This window comes from Triticum urartu, chromosome 4 (genome assembly GCF_003073215.2).
Source record: "Triticum urartu cultivar G1812 chromosome 4, Tu2.1, whole genome shotgun sequence".
In the NCBI taxonomy this organism is placed as follows: domain Eukaryota; kingdom Viridiplantae; phylum Streptophyta; class Magnoliopsida; order Poales; family Poaceae; genus Triticum; species Triticum urartu.
The window spans coordinates 210,906,462-210,926,938 of record NC_053025.1 but is presented as its reverse complement, the minus strand read 5'-3'; positions in this window follow the sequence as shown (position 1 = coordinate 210,926,938).

The following is a 20,477-nucleotide window of genomic DNA, read 5'->3' as shown; positions in this document are numbered from 1 at the left end:
TGTAACTCCGTTCTTGATCTCCTTGTGCATGCATCATCTCCATGCTTGAACTTGCTCCAAGGTTCATCTTTCTTGTCCAAACAAGGCCCTTCATTTGTAAGCAAAACAAATGTATCCAATTTAGAAAGCATCATATTCTCATGAACATTAGAATCGTTACCAAGAAATGAAAGTACCTGATAATTCAATTGGCGTGCGCGAGCTCTAGTAATTGGTCCAGTATGTATGGCAGCAGGGGATGTGGGTGTAACAATGGTATTGATGTCCTCATCACAACCCCAAATGCTAGATCCCCGATCGTCCCAACTGGGCTCCACTACTGATCATCAGGAAATGAAACGTAGTAACGACCCAGATCCTCGTCGAACTCCCACTTGAGTTTGGTAGCATCACCTGCACTGGTATCATTGGCACCTGCAACTAGTATCCTCGGCACCTGCAACTGTTTGGAAGTATCCGTGAGTCACGAGGACTCAACAATCTCACACCCGCGAGATCAAGACTATTTAAGCTTATGGGTAGGAGAAGGTAGTGAGGTGGAGCTGCAGCAATCACTAAGAATATATGGTGGCTAACGTACGCAAATAAGACTATAAGAGCGAGAAGAGAAGCAGCGCAACGGTCGAGAAGCTAGAAGTGATCCTGAAGCTACTTACGTTCAAGCATAACACAAGAACCGTGTTCACTTCTCGGACTCCGCCGAAAAGAGACCATCAAGGCTACACACGCGGTTGATGCATTTTAATTAAGTCAAGTGTCAAGTTCTCTACAACCGGATATTAACAAATTCACATCTTCAACATAATCGCAGGCATGGCTCTCGAAAGTTTATACCCTGCAGGGGTGTCCCAACATAGCCCATCACAAGCCCTCACAGTCAACGAAGGATATTCCTTCTCCCGGGAAGACCCGATCAGTCTCGGAATCCTGGTTACAAGACATTTCGACAATGGTAAAAAAGACTAGCAAAGCAGCCCGATGTGCCAACAATCTCGATAGGAGTCGCACATATCTCGTTCTCAGGGCACACCGGATGAGACTAGCTACGAGTAAAACCATCCCTCAAGTTTCCCCGAGGTGATCCCGCTGGCAGCTCGGTTCGGACCAACACTTAGAGAAGCACTGGCCCGAGGGGGGGGGTTAAAATAAAGATGACCCTCGGGTCTGTAGAACCCAAGGGAAGGATATAGGTTGTGAGGAAAATGGTAAAACCATGGTTGGGCCTTGCTGGAGGAGTTTTATTCAAAGCAAACTATCAAAGGGTTCTCATAACACCCAACCGTGTAAGGAACGCAAAATCAAGGAACATAACACTGGTATGACGGAAACTAAGGCGGCAAGAGTGGAACAAAACACCAGGCATAAGGCCGAGCCTTCCACCCTTTACCAAGTATATAGATGCATTAAAGTAAAAAAGATAATAATGATATCCAAGCAATATCCATGTTCCAACATGGAACAAACTTCAACTTCACCTGCAACTAGCAACGCTATAAGAGGGCTGAGCAAAAGCGGTAACATAGCCAAACAACGGTTTGCTAGAAAGGTGGGTTAGAGGCTTGACATGGAAATATGGGAGGCATGATATAGCAAGTGGTAGTTAGTGCGACATAGCGATAGAATGAACAACTAGAAAGCAAAGATAGAAGTGATTTCAAGGGTATGGTCATCTTGCCTACAAAGTTCTCAGAGTTGTCGAAACCTTGATCCTCGTTAGCATACTCAACAGGTTCCTCGGTCACGTACTCGTCTCCCAGCTCTACCCAAAGCAAGAACACAAGCAATGGAACAACAATCAATCATTGTGCAATGCACAAGCAACATGATGCAATACATGGCATGATATGCAAGACTTGATATGCAATGCATATGCATGCTCCGGAAGGGAAAGAATGATCAAGGCATCAACTTGGCAAACCAAGTATACTGCTGGAAAGATCAAATGATTTTGGTTGAAATCGATATAAAGATCACCGGAAACGGATGCACGGTTTGCAAATGGCAAGCATCACAAGAATGATGCAAATCTGTGATTAACAGCATGATGCCACTTAGAATGCAACAATAAACTAAGCTACTTCACTCCAACATAAGAGATGCTTGACAAAACATGAACACTGAGCTACGGCTAAAACACAATAGAACAGGTTCAAACAAGCATGGCAAAAGTGCAAAAGATATCAGGTTCACAGAATGTGGATGTTCACAAAATGTGGAAATACTAACATGTCAAAAACAACATCAGGAAGCAATGTTTAGACCAAGCAAACAACATGCTACATGAATATATCATAGCAAACAAAGGCATGGCATGATTCTACTAAATGCGTAGAACAAAATCCCTTACTGAACATGTGCTAGAAAGGCACAGAAGATACGATGGCACCCATGTAAACATAGCAAGTTTTATTAATAGTTTCAAACAACACAAAAACAGAGCATGGCATAAACAGATTTGTGATAGCAACTTTGCAAGCTCATGCCATTCACCACAAAGCATTGCATGACAACATAAGAATACCAATAGCAAGATGACATGTTCATGAAGCTAACCATGGCAAGAGAAAGTTAATAGGATGCATGGATCACTAGCAACAACCATGGTAATTTTGATTAACATGTTAACAAACTGCCAAGAACATTTTATAGCAAAAGTAGGGCAAGAAAAAGACATGCTAGACCACCCCAAAATTGCAAACAGGGGCATGAATGGATAGAGCATAACCACATGTTCAAAACATCCTCACTTTAGTATCCCAATATAAGCATGGATCTCAATGCAGCATCAAGTTTACATGGCATCAAAATAACAGCAGGAAAAAGACAGCAAAATCCCAAGTCCCTAAAAACAGCAACTTCACGGAGCCTAGTTTGCATGCTTGTGCTAGTCACCACATAGAGCACAAAAATACAAGTCTTGCACCTCTGTAAAGATGGCATGAAGTAGTTCAAAATACAAGTAGACCTCATGCTCATAGCATGCACACATGAAATGCAACAAAAATGCCAAATCACCATGATCTGATAAGAACCAACAGCTAATATTTTATAGCACTCTTGCATCAATGAAAAAGGAATCATAATGTTCAGTAACATGCATGGAAATGCTACTAGCATGAAGAGCTCAACGAGACGAACATTTTGACATATAATATGCATGATTTGGAGCCACGGTCATGGAGATATGGCAGGTCAAAAGAGGCATAAAAATATCAGGATTTTGGGACAGTAGAAAATTACCCCGCGAATCTCAGATCTATGGTTTTGCACGTCTCTCGAGGTTCGCCGGAGGACTCGCCAGAGGTGAGCAGGACGCCGGCCGGAGTTTGACGGAGAGGTGCGCCGGTGAGGTCGGGCGGTGGGAGGCGCGGGATCCGGTCGGACCTCTCCAGATCCGGCGCCGGCGGAGACGACGACGAGGCCGAACGGCGGGCGGCGGAGGAGCGTGCGGGCGGCGCGGGCCCGTCGTGGCCCAGTTGGGCCCAGGGTGGGCCAGATCTGGGCCCCGGGCGGCGGCGGTGATGTGGGCGCGGGGAGGCAACATGGCGCCCCCCGATTCGTCTGGCGGCGGCGGCGGACGTGTCTGGACGTCCGGCGGACTTGTCCGGCTGCGGGAGGAGGGAGATGGCTAGGGTTTCATCCGTGAATTTTTGGGGAGGGGCACATATTTATAGGTAGATGGAGGTAGGAGTGTCCAAATGAGGTGCGGTTTGCGCCCACACGATCGTGATCCGACGACGAAGAACATGGAGATGGTTTAGATGGGTTATTGGGATGTTTTGGAGTGTTGTTGGGCTGCAACACAAAGAGGCTCTTGTGGTTACCCGGTTAACCGTTGGAGCAACAAATGGCCTCCAAATGGAACCAAGTTTCACAGGCGGTCTACCGGTGGTGTACCAAGGCCACTTGACAAATCGCGACCCATTCCGAGAACGTTTTCATCCCGCTCACGAAAGAGACAAGAGGGGTGCGCCGGCTGCATGTGGGAGTGTCGGATTGCGAAACGGGCAACGGGGAAAATGCTCGGATGCATGAGACAAACACGAATGCAAATGCGATGCACATGATGGCATGATATGGAATGCATGACATGAACAAAAAGCAAAACAAAGACAAAAACCCAACCATGAAGGGAATCTCATAACTTAAAGCCGAAAATGGCAAGACTCGGAGTTACAAATATGGCTAGTTACATCCGGGGTGTTACAGGCTCGGCAAAAAGGACTAGCGGCACCTCGGCTGCGGGAGCACCAGCCTCGTCCGTGGGGTCCATAGGCCCGGCTGGAGGGGGTGGTCCAGCAGGCTATGAGGACTTGTTTCCGGCAGGGTCTCCGCTAGGAGCGGATGGCTCGATCGGGAGAGGCTTACCATAGTCCAACTTTCTCCTTTTAGGGTCCATTGTGGTTGGTGACACGGAGGGTTGAGAGAGGTGGAGAACAAAAGTTCCTGGTTCCACAGGAAGCTTCTGCGCAGCACACTTTGACAGGTGATCAGCTATGCTGTTTTCTGCACGGGGTATGTGCTCCGTTTGCAACCCGTCAAAGCGCTCCTATAACCTCCTTACTTCCTCAACATATGCTTCCATCAATGGGCTTTGATAATCCTTGTTGAGTTGTCTCACCACCAACTGCGAATCTACTCGAATGATCAGCTTCTTGATTCCCAATTCTACTGCAATTCTGAGCCCGGCAAGGAGCCCTTCATACTCAGCTATACTGTTGGTGGCTTCTTCCCGGGCAAAGTGCATTTGGATGACGTACTTCAGGTGCTCCCCAGAGGGGCCACAAGAAGCATGCCAGCTCCTGCACCTTGTTGGGAAAAAGCACCATCAAAATACATAATCCATTCTTGGGGTGATTCCTTGCCGAGGAGAGCTGTTTCTGTTGCTTCCTCATCAGGGGATGGTGTCCATTCTGCAATAAACTCTGCCAGTGCCCTGCTTTGAATGGTTGAAGTGCTCTCAAACTTCAAACCAAAATTGGATAACTCCAAAGCCCACTCTACTATTCTGCCAGTAGCCTCGGGGTTCTGGAGTATCCTCTGCAACAGAAAATGAGTAACAACCGTGATCTCATGGGCTTGGAAGTAGTGGCGTAGTTTCCTTGAGGCCATCACAAGGCCAAAGATCAACTTTTGCACACTAGAGTACCTCAATCTAGCCCCTTGTAACAAGGAGTTGACGAAGTACACTGGGCGCCACACCACTTTCTTCTGTGTCGCGTCCTTGGGGTTGCACTCGTTGTCGTGCTTACTACTGTTCTGATCCTCTTCTGACTCTGCCGTGCTTTGTCCGCTCTCCGCTTCATCCACTTCTCGCAGTGCAACCAAGGTAGGCACATATGAAAGGTAAGCCTTCAACTCTTGCAAGGTTGTATCTGCTTCCGGGGTCCATTTCACAGGCCCTGCCTTCTTCAAACTTTTGAAGAATGGCAGGGCACGATCGGCACACTTGGAAATGAATCTGCTTAGCGCGGCAACGCATCCCGTTAGGCGCCTCACATCCTTAACTGTACTAGGCTCTTGGATCTGCTCAATGGCCTTGATCTTGTCGGGGTTAGCTTCGATCCCCTGGTGGGACAGGGAGAATCAAAGTAGCTTGCTGGAGGGAACACCCAATATGCACTTCTCCGGGTTAAGCTTCATATTGATCTTGCACAAATTAGGAAATGTCTCCTCCAAATCTTGGATAAGGGTGGCCTTATCCTTGGTTTTGACTACAATGTTGTCCATATAAGCTTCTATGGTTATGTGCAGTTGTGGCTCAAAACCAATTTGAACTGCTCTTGCAAAAGTAGACCCGACGCTCTTCAATCCGAAAGGCATGCCAACAAAACAGTATGTACCACAAGGAGTGATGAATGATGTTTTCTCCTCATCTTCTTTGGACATGAAGATCTGGTGATACCTGGAGTATGCATCCAAAAAGGAGAGCAGATTACACCCTGAAGTAGAATCCACAATCCGATCGATGCGCGGCAAGGGGAATGGGTCCTTTGGGCAAGCTTTATTGAGATATGTGAAATGAATGCAAAGCCTCTATTTCCCACTCGCCTTCCGGACTACCACTGGGTTTGCCAACCATGTAGGGTGCAGTACTCCTCTAACCAATCCAGCTACCTCTAACTTCTTGATTTCCTCGGCAATGAACTGCTTCCTAACTTTCTGCTTGACTGGTCGGGCATGTGGGCAGACACCAAGGTGGTGCTTGATTACCTCCCTGGGAACATCGGGGATATTTGATGGTTGCTAGGCAAACACATCAATATTCGCCGGTAGGAAGGCAACAAGCATGCTTTCCTATTATTCATCAAGGGTGGCACTGTGGTGAAAGTACCATCAACACCAGCCAGCCCTGCCGGGACCTTCTTCATTTGGGGTGTTGTAACCTTGGACCTCTTGCTGTTGGAACACTCCGGCACGTCGTAAACGGGTGCCGTGCACTCGGAGGGGGCACGCTTCCCGGACTCATTGTCGGAGGTCCTACAATCCCTCTTCTTTCCTCTGCTTTCCTTGGCGGGGACCATTGTCACCGCAGCCTCTGCTGCGATGGCATCCCGATACATCCTGTCCACACAGATAATCGCATCCGTCTCATCTGATAGGATGGTGATGACTCCCAACGGCCCAGGAATCTCCAAGGTGTTGTAAGCATAATGGGATGCTGCCATGAACTTGGCCAAGGCCGGTCATCCCAGGATCCCATTATACGGCAGGGGGAGCTCAGCCACATCAAACACAATCTTCTCAGTCCTATAGTTCAGCTCTCCCCCAAACATCACTGGCAACATAATTTTTCCCTTAGGACGGATCCTGCTGGGATTGACTCCTTGAAACGTGTCAGTAACCTCCAGTTCTTCCTATCCTATCTAAAGCTTGTTAATAACTGTTGGGGAAATCATATTCAACCCGGCCCCGCCATCCACTAACATCTTTGCAACCTTGAGGTTGCAAATTGTTGGGGAAACCAACAATGGCAAGTACCCTACCGCGGTGGTGCGGCAAGGGTGGTCCCCCTCATCAAAGATGATGGGCGTGCAGGACCATTTGAGCGGCTTCCGGGCCTCTGGCGCTGGCTCCACAGCATCGACCTCTCATGTGCAACGCTTGAGCTGGCAATAGGAGGAGTGCAAGGACGCACCCCCATCAATGCATAAGGAGTCAATGGCCCTCTGAAATTCCCGCTCACTGGTTTCCTCTTCATTCCCTCCATTACTCAAAATGGCAAAAGTCGGAGTTACAAATATGGAAAGTTACATCTAGGGTATTACTCAGAACCTTAGTAGCAGCTGGGCCCGCGCCATAGCCTCCGTGGCTGTGCTTGGCATGGAAGTTGCCGACATCGACCGCACCGTCGCCTGGCTCCTGACAGTGCCCGCGGCGGCGACGACGATGGAGCGCCCACGCTGCGGTGGGGCGGCCACCTGGGCATCAGTGTTGCGCGGCGATGGCACTTGAGGGTCCGCGGCTCTGTCGGGTGTAGTGGTTGGGTCGGCTCGCCCGGGAGGAGACACACGCGGCATGACCGCCCTTGTGGCAGGGACAGCAGATGACGGTGGCTCATCCTGGACCGAGCGTCGTTGTTGTGGCTGCGCCTGTTGGTGGGAGGAAGGGATGTAAGTGGAGTCACCCTCCCTTCAATACCTGGCGGAGCTTGACCGTCGAAACGCTGCTGACATTCTTCTTCTCTGACGCCTTCAGCCCCCGTGCCTGCCGCTTTGGGAGTGGCAACGGCGCTACCAGCTCCTGCCACGCCCCCAGCAGTGCTCCCGTCCTCACCTGTCCCTGCATCCCCCGCGGCATCTGAGGCCGCGGGCGGCGGAGCCTTCGAGGTGGATGGCTGGGCTAAAGGGCCGGACTTCTTCTTCTTGGGCGCCATGGTCGATGGCATTGTCGAAGATGAAGATGGCGATGAAGATGACGTGCTGCGCGTGCTTCCAGGTTCACACAGGATGTCGCGGGATATCCATGGTCACCTATGGGACCGGGTGGCCCCTTGCTGGTTTGGCGGGGGACGTCACATTGCACAAAGAGCAGACCAGCACACGGCAGCATGACAGAGAGCAAACAAGCAATTTACCCAGGTTCGGGCAGCCGCGAGGTGTAAGACCCTACTCCTTCTTTGGTGGATTGATGGTGGAAATGAACATGGAGGAGTGTGGTACACTTTCTCAGCAAGGCCTTCCTTAGGGCTACGGTCACCACAAGCGTATGGTCGCGTGGGTTTGTCAAGTTTCCATCCCTCTAACCCCATCCTACGATCGCCATGGGCCTCCTTTTATAGATTAAGGGGTCACCACTATGGCAAAACAGTCATTTCCCACTGATATGATAGCAGGGCTGGCAGGGCGCATTAAATGCACCGCTCAGTGTCAGATCACTAGTTGCCCGGCAAGGCCTGTCGGGCTTATCTCGCCAGCTCCGCATCTATGCTCTTGACATGTCGTTGGACGGGTGTCACCTATGGGTTTCTTCTATAGGAGATGGCTGCCATGTGGCAAACGCTGCCACTTAGTCACCTTGCGGCATGGCACCACACTGATTGACGACGTGGGTCGTACTTGCGCGGTTGGCAGGGTGGTTCAGGCCCCGTAAGCCTCGGCAGGCGCTACCGAGGAGTCTTGGTTGCTTGTTTTAGGTGGTGGCCTGGCCCCTTGCCGGGTGAGGGAGTCCTGGATTAGGGGGTCTCCGGACAGCCGGACTATATCCTTTGGCCGGATTGTTGGACTATGAAGATACGAGATTGAAGACTTCGTCCCGTGTCCGGATGGGACTCTATTTGGCGTGGAAGGCAAGCTAGGCAATACGGATATGCATACCTCCTCCTTTGTAACCGACCTTGTGTAACCCTAGCCTCCTCCGGTGTCTATATAAACCGGAGGGTTTTAGTCCGTAGGACAACAGACAATCATACCATAAGCTAGCTTCTAGGGTTTAGCCTCTCTGATCTCGTGGTAGATCAACTCTTGTACTACTCATAATATCAAGAATAATCAAGCAGGACGTAGGGTTTTACCTCCATTAAGAGGGCCCGAACCTGGGTAAAACATCGTGTCCCCTGCCTCCTGTTACCATCCTCCTTAGACGCACAGTTCAGGACCCCCTACCCGAGATCCACCGGTTTTGACACCGACATTGGTGCTTTCATTGAGAGTTCCTCTGTGTCGTCATCATTAGGCTTGATGGCTCCTTCAATCATCGATAGCGATGCGGTCCAAGGTGATACTTTTCTCCCCGGACATATCTTTGTATTTGGCGGCTTCGCACTGCGGGCCAACTCGCTTGGCCATCTGGCGCAGATCGAGAGTTATGCCCCTGGCCACCAAGTCAGGTTTGGAAGCTTAAACTATACGGCCGATATCCGCGGAGACTTGATCTTCGACGGATTCGAGCCCCTGCCTAGTGCGCCACACGGTCAGGATGGGCATGATTTAGCTCTACCATCGGACAGTGCTCAGGAGATCGCACCGGCAACCGCACCGACCCTCAATTCGGAGCCAGTTGCGCCATCCATGGACGGGTGGATAGACCCCGCCATGGAGGCCGTATCCTCAGTGGCGATCGAGCCAAGTATCGACCTTACCCTTCACGAGAGCCGTGATGCCAAACTACCGGATCCTTCCCCGGCCACAGACTCCGAACCGCCTACGCCCGTGCCTATCGAATCCGACTGGGAGCCGATCATGGAGTTTACCTCCGTGGATATCTTTCAGCACTCGCCCTTCGGCGACATACTAAACTCATTAAGGTCTCTCTCCTTGTCAGGAGAGTCCTGGCCGAACTATGTCCGGCAGGATTGGGATGCGGATGATGAAGAAATTCACCGTCCATCCATCACACACTTAGTAGCCACTGTCGATGATTTAACCGACATGCTCGACTTCGACTCTGAAGACATCGACGGCATGGACGACGATGCAGGAGGCGAACAAGAACCACTGCCCACAGGGCACTGAACAGCCACCTCATCATATGATATATATATGGTGGACACACCCAAAGAAGGCAATGGCGACGGGACAGTGGAGGATGACCCCTCCAAGAAGCAACCCAAGCGCCAACATCAACGATGCCGCTCTAAGTCTCGCCAAGGCAAAAGTGGTGATACCGGCACAAGAGATAATAGCACTCCGGACAGTGCCGAAGATAACAACAATCCCCTCCAGCAGGATTTAGAGCAGGAGGATGGAGAAGCCAGCCCTCCCGAGAGAGTGACAGATAGAGAGGCAGAGGATGATAATTACATGCCTGCCTCCGAAGATGAGGCAAAGCCTCGACGATGACGAATTTGTCGTGCCTAAGGATCCCGAAGAAAAAGAGCGCTTCAAGCGCCGGCTTATAGCCACGACAAATAGCCTTAAGAAAAAGCAACAATAGCTTCAAGCTGATCAAGATTTGCTAGCTGACAGATGGACTGAAGTCCTTGCGGCCGAGGAATATAAACTCGAACGTCCCTCCAAGAGTTACCCAAAGCGCAGGTTGCTACCCCGACTAGAGGAGGAAGCACCAAAACCTGCATCTCTAGTGTATGACGCGGCTGATCGGCCACCCCGTGGCCGCGACAGAGAGGCATTTCAGCCAAAATCTCAGCCCGTACCCCGACGCCACTCAAATAAAAATGTCAAGGCATGGGGAAATACGCCAGACCTGCGAGACATATTGGAGGGCAAAGGAAAGCACGCAAGATTGATCTACGGATCACGAGGGCGCGCCACTATGCGAGACGATAACCGTCACGCCGGATACAGTAAAAGTAAATCCGGCCGGGCCGAACACAGCGGACAAGACTCATTTGAGCTGTGTCGCAATATAGCCCAGTACAGAGGCGCTGCACACCCCCTATACTTCACAGATGAAGTAATGGATCACCAAATCCCAGAGGGTTTCAAACCCGTAAATATCGAATCAAACGACGGCACAACAGATCCTGCGGTATGGATCGAGGACTTCCTCCTGCACATCCACATGGCCCGCGGTGACGATCTACACGCCATCAAATACCTCCCACTCAAACTCAAAGGACCAGCTCGGCATTGGCTCAACAGCCTGCCAGCAGAATCCATTGGCTGTTGGGAAGATCTGGAAGCCGCATTCCTCGAAAACTTCTAGGGCGCTTATGTGCAACCACCAGATGCCGATGACTTGAGCCACATAATTCAGCAGCCAGAGGAATCGGCCAGGCAATTCTGGACACGGTTCATGACAAAGAAAAATCAAATTGTCGACTGTCCGGATGCAGAGGCCCTAGCAGCTTTTAAGCACAACATCCGCGACGAGTGGCTCGCCCGGCACCTTGGCCAGGAAAAGCCGAAATCTATGGCAGCTCTCACGACACTCATGACCCATTTTTGCGTGGGAGAGGACAGCTGACTGGCTCGCAGCAATAACATATCAAAGAACCATGGTACTTCGGATACCAAGGATAGCAATGGCAGGTCGCATCGCAACAAACACAAGCGCCGCATCAATATCGACAATACCGAGGATACGACAGTCAATGCCGGATTCAAAGGCTCTAAACCCGGTCAGCGGAAAAATCCATTCAAAAGAAGCACTCTGGACCCTTCCAGTTTGGATCGAATACTCGATCGCTCATGCCAAATACATGGCACTCCCGACAAGCCAGCTAACCACACCAACATGGAATGTTGGGTGTTCAAGCAGGCGGCAAGTTAAATGCCGAAAACAAAGATAAGGGGTCACATAGCGATGACGAGGAGGAGCCCCGACAGCCGAACACCAAAGGACAGAAGAGGTTCCCCCCACAAGTGCGGACGGTGAACATGATATACGCAACCCACATACCCAAGAGGGAGCGGAAGCGTGCATTAAGGGATGTATATGCGTTGGAGCCAGTCGCCCCGAAGTTCAACCCATGGTCCTCCTGCCCGATCGCCTTCGATCGCAGGGACCATCCCACTAGTATCCTTCATGGTGGATTCGCCGCACTGGTGCTAGACCCAATCATCGACGGATTTCACCCCACTCAATTCCTTATGGACGGCGGCAGCAGCCTGAACCTGCTTTATCAGGACACAGTCCGCAAAATGGGTATAGACCCTTCAAGGATCAAACCCACACAAACGACCTTCAAAGGCGTCATACCAGGTGTAGAGGCCCATTGCACAGGCTCAGTCACACTGGAAGCGGTCTTCGGATCCCCGGATAACTTCTAGAGCGAGGAGTTAATCTTCGATATAGTCCCGTTCCGCAGTGGCTATCATGCACTGCTCGGGCGAACCGCATTTGCGAGATTCAACACGGTACCGCACTATGCACATCTCAAGCTCAAGATGCCAAGACCTTGGGGGGTCATCACAGTCAATGGAAACACAGAGTGCTCTCTCTGCACGGAGGAGCACACTGTGGCCCTCGCAGCAGAAGCGCAAAGCAGCCTCTTAAGGCAATCCACCAGTTCGGCGATTAAGGACCCGGACACCTTCAAGCGCGCCGGAGTAATCGGCAACAAGACCGCCTGGCACGTTCCGAGCTCGCATAGCAATGCAGCCCCCACCCCAGTCCCAGCCAAATGGTGAAATCTGTGCCACGCGTACATAATTACGCATTGAAAATACCATGGGCACAGGTGGGGAGGGGGGGGGGCACGACTACGGCACGCCCCAAGACGCGGCTCAATCGCACTAGGGGCTTCCTGCTCTGTTATTTTTCTTTCCTTCAGGACTTTAATCTCTGGAAGCCCCGTCCGGCAGTACGATTGCCGGACACATGATACAACAACCAAGGAGGCAGAAAGCTACGTCGCATCAAGGAAATCACAGGTGGTCTCTGATAACGAGTGAAATACCTACTTTAAATACCATTCCTTAGCTCGCCCTTGGAGGGGATATATCAAATAGTCCTACTTTTTGCTTATCGCACTACTTGTATCATTCTGCTTCGACACACCTTTTTGAATAAACAATGCATAGCACTAGACTATTATCGCATTCTCTATTCTTCTTTTATCTATATCTATACCTACTATTAAAGGGAATACGTATTCTTGGTTTGGTTTAGTCCTTTTCGTTTGGTTTACACACATTAAGCGATCTGGGCCAGGTACTTGTATGTTGATGGGGCTTTTATGGGCTTTCATAGAAAGACCGTGAAAAATAATTGGGTCAAAATAAATCAACATTGTGGGAATTAAGCACAAGACCTCTTGTCTATCTCTTAGATATAACAACCAAAGACTTATGCACATTTCATATTTAGTAATCCAACCTCATTCTAAATATACGAGTGGCAGTCACCATGTTTAATTTTTTTGCGAGAAAAGGAGTTGATATTAAAACCACCAAATTACAGAAAGGTCCACACAAAAAAGGAAATTACAACCAAGCCCCTCTGCAACCCGACTACACCGGCACCGTGGACGAGCCGATGACGCGCCGTTTGCGGCTGCTCACTGATGCCTTGGATCGAAGCAGCCCCCAGGCGAAACGGGAAGTCTCCGATCAACGGTCCCTGAGGACCTACACCCATGGCTGTCGTCGTCGTCACACCGCTCAACATCGCCTTCCTTCTCCAGATCTTCAACCGTCCGAATTTCCATCCCTCGATCTCCAGCACGGGCGAACTGTGCATGGCCGCTTCACCGAGCAGCAAGCACAAAGAAAGGAGATGGTCCACAACGGAGCTCCACCGGAACATCGCCGTCGAAGGGGAGACCAACACCCACAAAAAGCCGATCCAGTCGTGCCACCACCGGCTGGCTCCCTAGGCACTCCTACACTATGTACACGTTGCAAATCGGGCCTCCCCGTCCTCTCGCCGCCGGAGCGGCTGGCGGAGGGCGAGGGAGCCGCCGATTCGGCAACGGCGAGGTGGAGAGCCCGGGGTTCGCACAAATCGCTCTTCATTCCTGTAGATGGGGAAGGGTGAGGTCCAAGGCTCATGTTTAGGGGGAAGACTAAAGCGGGTGAGGACTTCATGGTAATTAATGAAAAGGTTATGCTTAAATGCCATTAAAAATGATTGTACTTAAATGGAATAAGTGGGAGATTATGCCCCGCAAAGAAAATATGAACACGACTAAATTGCAACGTATTTTTTTATGTTCATTTTGTAGAAGGGCGACGTTGCGTTGCAACATGTTCTTCATAATGAATCCAATATTGTGGGACATTATGCTTGTGCAAAACATCAATTTTCTCCGTTGCAACGCACGAGCATATCTGCTAGTATATATATATGTATATATATATGTTCATTCATGACATTCAGCAACCGTACACTCTGGTACGGCCAATACGCCAGGGGCTTAAGCGTACCCCATAATACGGTGTGAGAAGTCCGAACACTTTTGACAGTGCGGCACCCCGAACTTATAGCATTATATGCATCAGCTCCGAATCATGTCTTGGGTCAATAGTTGGGTTTTCTCGGCTCCCATGTTTTGGTACCTTACGTTCCGCTATATTGGCTAAGGTAGCACTGGGAGAACTACTGCGATTGTGCCCCGGTTCATCTAGGCTAAGAACCTCAGTAGAGAAAGCTAAAACTGACTGTCATGATAAGGCGAGAGCTGGTCGCTGTTCGAGAGGTCTCGAGTCCCTAAATACTTATGCCGCTTAGAGCGAGGAGTCGGCTTTGTCCGGCTTAAGGCGTGTATAGCGCCCCAAATTCGGCCTTCTGAATACTAGGGGCTTCGCCAAAATTTAAAATTGTAGACTTCTATGGCTAAGTGAGAGTGATAAAGCATTATAGTCCGATTGCCTTGTTCGTTGTGCTGAGCACCTCCCTCGAAGGACCCAACAATGGGAAAAAGAGTGCTCAGGTTTATCCCGAACACCCCAGCACTCGTGGCATGGGGGCAGAAGCCGACGACTGACCATCTCTCAGATTTGATAAACAGCCGCACAGAAGGTAATATTTTAAATTCAAACAAGCGTTGCATAGCGCATATGAACAAATTTTCATAGTACAGGATCACACGAGCAAGTTCATTCAAAATTACATCCTTCGCACACTCGTCCGCCACAAAACGGGCACCCTTCAGAACACCCTCATAATACATTTCGGGGTGGCGATGCTCCTTGCCCTGCGGCGGCCCCTCCTTCACTAGCTTCTCGGCGTCCATCTTGGCCCAGTGCACCTTCGCACGGGCAAAGGCCCGGCGTGCACCTTCGATGCAAACGGACCGCTTTATGACTTCCAGCCATGGGCAGGCATCTACAAGCCGCCTCACCAGGCTGAAGTAGCTGCTGGGAAGGGAGTCGCCAGGCCACATCCAGATTATAAGGCCCCTCATGGCCTACTCGGCCACCTTGTGCAGCTCGACCAGTTGCTTCAGCTGGTCGCTCATAGGCATCGGGTGTTCGGTCCCAGTATACTGAGACCAGAACAACTTCTCCGTCGAGTTTCCCTCCTCGGCCTGGTAATATTTCGCGGCATCTGACACGCTGCGGGGCAAATCTGCGAATGCTCCTGGAGAGCTTCGGACTCGGGTAAGTAACAAGTAATTTACTTTCACATGCTTGCTTTGCATATTGAATGCCTTACCCGCCACTATCTTCCTCATCGCCTCAATTTCCTGGAGGGCATTTTGTGCTTCGGCCTTGGCATGCTTTGTGCTCTCGAGGGCCGTGGCAAGCTCGGACTCTCGCATCTTCAAGTCAAGCTCCAAAGCCTCGTGCTTCTTCACGAGAGACTGGAGCTCTTGCTGCACCTCACCCACCCGTGCCTCTTGTTTTTCCCGCTCGGTGCGCTCCTTGGCCGCTTTGTTATATATATATATATATATATATATGGACAAGGCATTACTTACCTTTGTTCTCCTCATGCTGCCTCTTGGCAAGGCCGAGCTCTTCCTCGGATCGCTCGAGGTTCTGCTTCAGTGCCGCGACCTCCGCAGTCAGTGCGGCAGAGGTCAGCAGCGAAGCCTGCATACACATATAGACACTTATATTAGACTCCTGTAGATATTATTTGATCATGTATTCGACTTTTCTTTGTGAACACCAAACAGAGCATCAGGGGCTACTGTCTATGCGGTAATATTTTTCCTATATTTTATATACTTACCTCAAAGCCTGTTAGAAGGCTGGCACAGGCTTTAGTCAGTCCGCTCTTGGCGGACCGAACCTTCTTGATCACCGCACTCATAATAGTGCGGTGCTCTTCATCGATGGAAGCACCGCGAAGCGCTCCCAGCAGTTCGTCCGGTGCCTCTGGTTGGACAGAGGTCACCGGCACGGATGACTTGCCCCTCTTGGAAGAGGGACGCCTGCTCGAGTCCAGAACCACTGGAGGTTCCGGCGCGGTGTCCGGCTGAGGGCCGAACTTGGAGCCCCTAGGACCCTTGCTCCCTTTGCTCCTGGAGTCTGGAAGGTCGCCTTGAGGCGCCTCCAGGACTGTCTCCCCCCGGCTCGGTGCCCCTTGAGACAACACCTTGGCATTGTCCCTAGGGCAAGGAGAGGAGGCGGTTGGAAGTGTATCACTATTCATGTCCGACGAGTCCAAGGAACCATCCGACGATGATACGTCGATACGGTCTTGGGGCGGACTGCATAATCATATTCGACGTTAGGAGAAGCAGTGCAACAAAAGTATGCTATGAGTTACTCTGGTGTCCGAATACTTACGACTTCGCCAGGGGCTTGGCCCTGAGCAGCCACTCGTCTTCGCCGTCAGCGGCGGTGGTGGAGCAGTCCGGAAGGAGAGTCCTTCCCTTCTTGGACCCTTCGGCCTCCCCGGTTGGGGCGGCCTTCCTTTTCTTATCTCCCCCGGCTGGAAGGGGAGAATCTTCATCTTCCTTCTCCTCGTTTTCACGGGAGGAGTGCGTCTCGGTGTTATCGGACGATGAGTCCGATACCACCTGGTGCTAGGAACTCTTTCGGGTTCCCTTGGCCTTCTTCTTGGTCTTCTCCGGCACCTCATAAGGAGCCAGAGTCCACATCTCCGTTAGGAGAGCGTCCGCAGGGTCTTCGGGCAGAGGGGCCGGACAGTTAATCTGCTTCGATGTCTCCACCCAGTCCTGTCAAAGGCACGGGAGCTCAGACCCCGCACATGGTTAAGCTATGAGAAATAAATATCCTACAAGATGTACAAAACTTACCGAATTCGCGGGGCGCTTCACGCTTAGCCCGCGGTCCTCGGTAAGAGAAGGAGGGACCTTGGCGCCCTTGAACAGCACCCTCCAGACGTTCTTATGCGTCGTGTTGAAGAGCTCGTGTAGAGTCTGGTGCTGGGCCGGGTGGAACTCCCATAAGTTGAAATCCCGTTGTTTACACGGGAGGATCCGGCGGAAGAGCATGACCTGGACTATGTTGACAAGCTTAAGTTTCTTAATTATCATGTTCCGGATACACTTCTGGAGTCCGTCCAGCTCCACCGATGAACCCCAGGATAGGCCCTTCTCCTTCTAGGAAGTGAGCCGCATGGGGATTCCAGATCGAAACTCGGGGGCCGCCACCCAGTTGGTGTCGCGCGGCTCGGTGATGTAGAACCACCCCGATTGCCACCCCTTTATGGTCTCCACGAAGGAGCCCTCAAGCCATATAACATTGGGCATTTTGCCCACCATGGCTCCGCCGCATTCTGCTTGTTGGCCACCAACCACCTTCGGCTTGATATGGAAGGTCTTCAGCCACAGGCCGAAGTGGGGCCGGATGTGGAGGAAAGCCTCGCACACGACGATGAACGCCGAGATGTTGAGGATGAAATTCGGGGCCAGATCATGAAAGTCCAGCCCATAATAGAACATGAGGCCGTGAACGAATGGATGGAGGGGAAACCCCAGTCCGTGGATGAAGTGGGGGAGGAAAACCACCCTTTCGTGAGGTTCTGGGGTAGGGACGACCTGCCCCGCGGCTGGCAGCCGGTGTGTGATACCCGCGGCTAAGTATCCGGCTCCACGTAGCTTTTTGATGTGTCCCTCCGTGACGGAGGAGGCCATCCACTTGCCTCCTGCTCCGGACATGTTTGGAGAGAGTTGAGGAGAAGGATGTGGACTTGGGCGTTGGAGCTCGAGTGCGCGACAATGGATGAGCAAGGAGGAAGAAGGCGTGGGTAGAAAAAGGTGAAACCTTATCCCTTTATAAGGGCGGACGAAACTATGCGCCCCCAACAGCCTGGTAAAACTCGCTTATCCCCCAAGCGCCATAATTGGTGGTGCGGTTGGGTTACCCACGCCCGTATTGATGGGAATCCCGTAATAAGGGGAACACGATCTCTGCTTTGACACGACGTGTCAAGAAACCGCCTCGCGTTATGTGCGGGGCTGGTTAAAGAAAAACGGTTCGAATAATTACCGGGCCATGGCGTGATGTCGTGCTGCCAAAACGTGTCAGCAGATTAGATTTGTTATTCTCTCTACGGTGGTATGTGGAACTTATTTTGCAGGGTCGGACACTATCCTTGTATTCAAACTCTTCTGTGGTCTATTCGGAGGAGGAACCCGCCTTGCAATGCCGAAGACAACACTGCGCGCCGGACTCATCGTTATTGAAGCTTGGTTTAGGGGCTACTGAGTGAGTCCTGGATTAGGGGGTCTCCGGACAGCCGGACTATATCCTTTGGCTGGACTGTTGGACTATGAAGATACGAGATTCAAGACTTTGTCCTGTGTCCGGATGGGACTCTACGTGGTGTGGAAGGCAAGCTAGGCAATACGGATATGCATACCTCCTCCTTTGTAACCGACCTTGTGTAACCCTAGCCTCCTCCGGTGTCTATATAAACTGGAGGGTTTTAGTCCATAGGACAATAGACAATCATACCATAGGCTAGCTTCTAGGGTTTAGCCTCTCTGATCCCGTGGTAGATCAACTCTTGTACTACTCATATTATCAAGAATAATCAAGCATGATGTAGGGTTTTACCTCCATCAAGAGGGCCTGAACCTGGGTAAAACATCGTTTCCCCCGCCTCTTGTTACCATCCGCCTTAGACGCACAGTTCGGGACCCCCTACCCGAGATCTGCCGGTTTTGACACCGACACCGGGCTCGCGTGCCCGGCGAGGGAGGCTCTTTCCTCACAGATATCTTATTCTCTGATTCGTCCTTGGTCCTCCTTGGTTGCATATAGGTTCTTTAAATCTCTTGGGCCTTCAATCCCTATCTTGAGCTGGTGCTTCAATCTTGATATTTTGCTTGTGCACGATTGGGCAACAGACCCAGGGTTTGTTGTACAAACACGTATCTCGGCCGACGTACTTTCTATCTAGCAATCTCTTCCTCAAACCATTTTTGATAAACCACTATGCTGCTATCTTGCCCTTATTACATGGAATATGCTTCTTTTTTGTCGGCGTATGTGTCTTCAACTCGTGTTATTGGGCAGTAATTGTTTCCTTTCTACCTCCTTTTACAAACAGGGTTGTCCATTTCACCTCGTTGCTATTGCGACCTTTTGGTGAACTGCACAAATCACTTTTTTTAAGAATGTTTTGTGCAGTCCCGCCAAAATGTCACACAGGCAACGTTTTTACATTTCTGTGGGACTGCAGAAAGGGAGATTGGTTTTGCTATCCTCCTCATCCAACTCCGTGCCTAATCTTCTCCAACCAGTAGTTAGTCTGAAAGAGAGATCACAGAGGTGATTAGCTTCTATTTGTGTGTGTTATGTTTCATCATCTAGTTCCACTATTATTGTAATCACACTGACTTGATACGTTTGCAAACATGGATGGTCAGCTCGATTTTAGTGGAGCTGCACAAAATGATCGGATTGTGTTGTCCTCCATACACCTCTTTTTTGGCTACAGAGCTGGGTGAAACTAGCTGCCAAGCAACGAACACAGGAAATGGAGCCATGCCTATGAACAACATCTATCAATTATATATTTTTCTTTATTTGTACACCTTCTCACAACTTTGTCTTCAGTTGTGACGTGAATATTGGCGCTGATCTGTGAACCATTGAGATGCATTAGCAGCCATGGTAGTTTCATTTGTATTTGATGGAATGTTGTAACGAGATAATCTTGAGGCAAGAGGACACATGAATATTAAGTTGAAACCTTTTTTGTTCCTGCAGGAACCAAAGTTGAAACATTCATAGCATCACAGTACAATTTCATTAAAATTATACGTACATATAAATAAATCCTGAAGGATTGATAGCAATGCCAGAAACAATTCAACTTCGTTTCGCCGACATGCGGACATCCTTGATCCGGCTCCACCTGCCATGCAGCAATATTGGTGCACAACTACAGGGAAATACTCACCCGGTCGTTGCACCGCAGTAGTAATGACTAGTGAGTTGTCAAATTATAGAGGTACCTTTGCCATAGTAAGTTGCTCGGACATAGCAACCATCATTTCTCTGTTTGTTGAATCCACTGGTACTTCCATATTCCCATAGTAATAAGTTGCTTGGGCGAAGCAACGATCACTTCACCTTTCCCATAGTAAGTACTAGTACCTCCTTTTTTTTACTCTAGAAACAACCACACGCGAATGTTGGACGGTAGCAGCACAACAACTGAATCAAAAATTGAAACCAACCAATGAACTACTACTAATGGTGAGT